Source organism: Schistocerca gregaria, unplaced genomic scaffold (genome assembly GCF_023897955.1).
Source record: "Schistocerca gregaria isolate iqSchGreg1 unplaced genomic scaffold, iqSchGreg1.2 ptg001587l, whole genome shotgun sequence".
Classification (NCBI taxonomy): domain Eukaryota; kingdom Metazoa; phylum Arthropoda; class Insecta; order Orthoptera; family Acrididae; genus Schistocerca; species Schistocerca gregaria.
In genome coordinates this window covers 25001-30000 of record NW_026062866.1, presented here as the reverse complement: position 1 = coordinate 30000, position 5000 = coordinate 25001, and the positions used below count along the sequence as shown (strand labels likewise).

Genomic DNA, 5000 nt, shown 5'->3' with positions numbered 1-5000 from the left:
AGTTACACTGCACCTTAACCTAAGTTACACTGCACCTTAACCTAAGTTACACTGCACCTTAACCTAAGTTACGCTGCACCTTAACCTAAGTTACACTGCACCTTAACCTAAGTTACACTGCACCTTAACCTAAGTTACACTGCACCTTAACCTAAGTTACACTGCACCTTAACCTAAGTTACACTGCACCTTAACCTAAGTTACACTGCACCTTAACCTAAGTTACACTGCACCTTAACCTAAGTTACACTGCACCTTAACCTAAGTTACACTGCACCTTAACCTAAGTTACACTGCACCTTAACCTAAGTTACACTGCACCTTAACCTAAGTTACACTGCACCTTAACCTAAGTTACACTGCACCTTAACCTAAGTTACACTGCACCTTAACCTAAGTTACACTGCACCTTAACCTAAGTTACACTGCACCTTAACCTAAGTTACACTGCACCTTAACCTAAGTTACACTGCACCTTAACCTAAGTTACACTGCACCTTAACCTAAGTTACACTGCACCTTAACCTAAGTTACACTGCACCTTAACCTAAGTTACACTGCACCTTAACCTAAGTTACACTGCACCTTAACCTAAGTTACACTGCACCTTAACCTAAGTTACACTGCACCTTAACCTAAGTTACACTGCACCTTAACCTAAGTTACACTGCACCTTAACCTAAGTTACACTGCACCTTAACCTAAGTTACACTGCACCTTAACCTAAGTTACACTGCACCTTAACCTAAGTTACACTGCACCTTAACCTAAGTTACACTGCACCTTAACCTAAGTTACACTGCACCTTAACCTAAGTTACACTGCACCTTAACCTAAGTTACACTGCACCTTAACCTAAGTTTACACTGCACCTTAACCTAAGTTACACTGCACCTTAACCTAAGTTACACTGCACCTTAACCTAAGTACACTGCACCTTAACCTAAGTTACACTGCACCTTAACCTAAGTTACACTGCACCTTAACCTAAGTTACACTGCACCTTAACCTAAGTTACACTGCACCTTAACCTAAGTTACACTGCACCTTAACCTAAGTTACACTGCACCTTAACCTAAGTTACACTGCACCTTAACCTAAGTTACACTGCACCTTAACCTAAGTTACACTGCACCTTAACCTAAGTTACACTGCACCTTAACCTAAGTTACACTGCACCTTAACCTAAGTTACACTGCACCTTAACCTAAGTTACACTGCACCTTAACCTAAGTTACACTGCACCTTAACCTAAGTTACACTGCACCTTAACCTAACTTACACTGCACCTTAACCTAACTTACACTGCACCTTAACCTAACTTACACTGCACCTTAACCTAACTTACACTGCACCTTAACCTAACTTACACTGCACTCTTAACCTAACTTACACTGCACCTTAACCTAACTTACACTGCACCTTAACCTAACTTACACTGCACCTTAACCTAACTTACACTGCACCTTAACCTAACTTACACTGCACCTTAACCTAACTTACACTGCACCTTAACTGTCACATGTAACGTCACAGGAATGTAGCTTTGCCTAACAGCAACCCTCTGAACATAGTTCACTGCTTGGATCCTCTGGTGTCATGTGTATTTCTCGATGCCATGGTGCGTACCCTCACGTAAATGTCTTTCGAGTGTTGCGTACTTTCTACACAGTCCCGCTAACCACTGGAAGGGTGTAACGCTACAGAACGACTATCGCCCTCCCCTCCTGCCCTTCCAAGCTGGTCGGTCAGGCGTTTGTTTGTGAAATGAGCCTTGCAGCTGTTCAGTTGCATTCGGTTGTCGATGCAGTCAGTGTACGTTGTGGTACGGCCTGTGTGGACTGTCCGCTGATGTACGCGTAACCCACACTGATCATCCGTCGTTACGTACTGAGTGACATAATGTGGCACATGCTTGACCGTACACCGGCTGCGCCCTACAATGGCGAATCATAAGGGCCATATGTTGTGCACGATGCTACTTGTCTCGTCTCCCCATTACAGCGAGATTGCACTGTTTTACGCCGTACAGACATGTGGTAGGTACGGACGAAAGTATTGCATGTTGGCCCCCCCTCCCTCTGCCGGGAATCAGCGTGAGCCGTCTGTTGATGTAGCGACGAGGGTTTTCCTATTTAATCGTATTGCCCCACACAACATGATACCACGGTGGACCGCGTTCCACATCTGCGACATGCTACAGAGGCCGGTTGACAGTCGATCCGCGCAAGGGACATTGCACACGTGCGCGGACCATCTTCCACGTGTTCTCTCGTGTACATGCCGTAGTGTGTATGTGGGCTGATGTAGCGTGTCGTGACACATAACATGCAGGCATGCCAGAATCGTAGATTTCGCAAATGTAGATTGACGTATACGTTTGCTGCCAAAGATCCGCAAATGAACTGGAAATCAGTTGTTGAGCGGTTGTTCGCGCTGCAGGTGCATCGGTGATAGCGACGATCGGTACATCTGTGAACCGGTTGTTTCGGCGGTACCCGCCATGCCCCCGAACCTGAGTTGGCCATGTGGGTATGAAGCGATACGAGGCTGTGGCTTGGTGGGACAGTCCCCGGCCGGTGAGGGGGGGGCCGCCCGGCGTGCTGGCCGCGCGCTGCGTGAGCGCACGCACTACAGCCGGCTGGTGGGGGGCGCCCAGTGGCAGGAGCGCCGGCCGACGGGCCCGGCTGGCGTCCCAGCTACGCGCCGGCGCACCCGGCGCGCGGCGCCAGGCGGCCAAAGTGGGTTCTGCCGAGCCCGGTGCGAAGCGCGGTGGACATCTGCAGTGTGCTGGTCCGATTGCGGACTGTGTGCGTTGAGGATGCGCCGCCGCCCGGCACTCGGCGTCGCGACGCCGTCTGCTGCTCGGTCGCCCCCGGCGGTTCTCGCAGGTGGTTTGTATCGCAGCTCTGCGGACGTGTTGGCGCGTGCGCTGTGCTGGGAGAGTTCGCTTCTGCACCCAAGTGGGGCTTTGCCCTTCTGTGGCGCTGGCGTTGGAGCTGCCGGTCACCGTAGGTGGCGCGTGTTGTTTCCCGCCGGCAATGCCACGACAGCACGCTCCCGGGCCTCTGTCGGCAGCGGCAAGCTCAGTTGGGAGCACGGGTGTTCGCACTGAAAGCGTCTACTCGCCTATCTCCGGGCGATTGCGCCTCTCTCGAACCCGACCAAGTACTTAGGACGGCGCTGCGCGCCGCCGGGACCTGAGAGGGTTTCGAGGTGTATCGTGCAGGGGAGCTCAGCCTCCTCCTGTTTGCAGAATAATTGAGCGGACGCTTGCGTGTTCGCGCGGGCCCTCGGGACACACTCCCGGGCGGCCGGCTGCTCAGCTCTCGTTGACGCAGCTCCCTGGTTGATCCTGCCAGTAGTCATATGCTTGTCTCAAAGATTAAGCCATGCATGTCTCAGTACAAGCCGCATTAAGGTGAAACCGCGAATGGCTCATTAAATCAGTTATGGTTCCTTAGATCGTACCCACGTTACTTGGATAACTGTGGTAATTCTAGAGCTAATACATGCAAACAGAGTCCCGACCAGAGATGGAAGGGACGCTTTTATTAGATCAAAACCAATCGGATTGGCTCGTCTGGTCCGTTTGCCTTGGTGACTCTGAATAACTTTGGGCTGATCGCACGGTCCTCGTACCGGCGACGCATCTTTCAAATGTCTGCCTTATCAACTGTCGATGGTAGGTTCTGCGCCTACCATGGTTGTAACGGGTAACGGGGAATCAGGGTTCGATTCCGGAGAGGGAGCCTGAGAAACGGCTACCACATCCAAGGAAGGCAGCAGGCGCGCAAATTACCCACTCCCGGCACGGGGAGGTAGTGACGAAAAATAACGATACGGGACTCATCCGAGGCCCCGTAATCGGAATGAGTACACTTTAAATCCTTTAACGAGTATCTATTGGAGGGCAAGTCTGGTGCCAGCAGCCGCGGTAATTCCAGCTCCAATAGCGTATATTAAAGTTGTTGCGGTTAAAAAGCTCGTAGTTGGATTTGTGTCCCACGCTGTTGGTTCACCGCCCGTCGGTGTTTAACTGGCATGTATCGTGGGACGTCCTGCCGGTGGGGCGAGCCGAAGGCGTGCTTGCGCGTCCCGAGGCGGACCCCGTTGAAATCCTACCAGGGTGCTCTTAGTTGAGTGTCTCGGTGGGCCGGCACGTTTACTTTGAACAAATTAGAGTGCTTAAAGCAGGCAAGCCCGCCTGAATACTGTGTGCATGGAATAATGGAATAGGACCTCGGTTCTATTTTGTTGGTTTTCGGAACCCGAGGTAATGATTAATAGGGACAGGCGGGGGCATTCGTATTGCGACGTTAGAGGTGAAATTCTTGGATCGTCGCAAGACGAACAGAAGCGAAAGCATTTGCCAAGTATGTTTTCATTAATCAAGAACGAAAGTTAGAGGTTCGAAGGCGATCAGATACCGCCCTAGTTCTAACCATAAACGATGCCAGCCAGCGATCCGCCGCAGTTCCTCCGATGACTCGGCGGGCAGCCTCCGGGAAACCAAAGCTTTTGGGTTCCGGGGGAAGTATGGTTGCAAAGCTGAAACTTAAAGGAATTGACGGAAGGGCACCACCAGGAGTGGAGCCTGCGGCTTAATTTGACTCAACACGGGAAACCTCACCAGGCCCGGACACCGGAAGGATTGACAGATTGATAGCTCTTTCTTGATTCGGTGGGTGGTGGTGCATGGCCGTTCTTAGTTGGTGGAGCGATTTGTCTGGTTAATTCCGATAACGAACGAGACTCTAGCCTGCTAACTAGTCGCGTGACATCCTTCGTGCTGTCAGCGATTACTTTTCTTCTTAGAGGGACAGGCGGCTTCTAGCCGCACGAGATTGAGCAATAACAGGTCTGTGATGCCCTTAGATGTTCTGGGCCGCACGCGCGCTACACTGAAGGAATCAGCGTGTCTTCCTAGGCCGAAAGGTCGGGGTAACCCGCTGAACCTCCTTCGTGCTAGGGATTGGGGCTTGCAATTGTTCCCCATG

At 51.3% G+C, this 5000-nt stretch overlaps 1 non-coding gene across 1 annotated transcript in view; it reads left to right on the top strand.

Annotated features, from left to right (window-relative positions):
* Nucleotides 1-3342: 3342 nt before the first annotated feature.
* Nucleotides 3343-5000, top strand: part of LOC126333404 (small subunit ribosomal RNA) — a 1893-nt gene continuing 235 nt past the window's right edge. The window contains exon 1 of the ribosomal RNA XR_007564168.1: nucleotides 3343-5000. This exon is cut by the window's right edge and continues 235 nt beyond it. This is a non-coding gene — a ribosomal RNA (small subunit ribosomal RNA).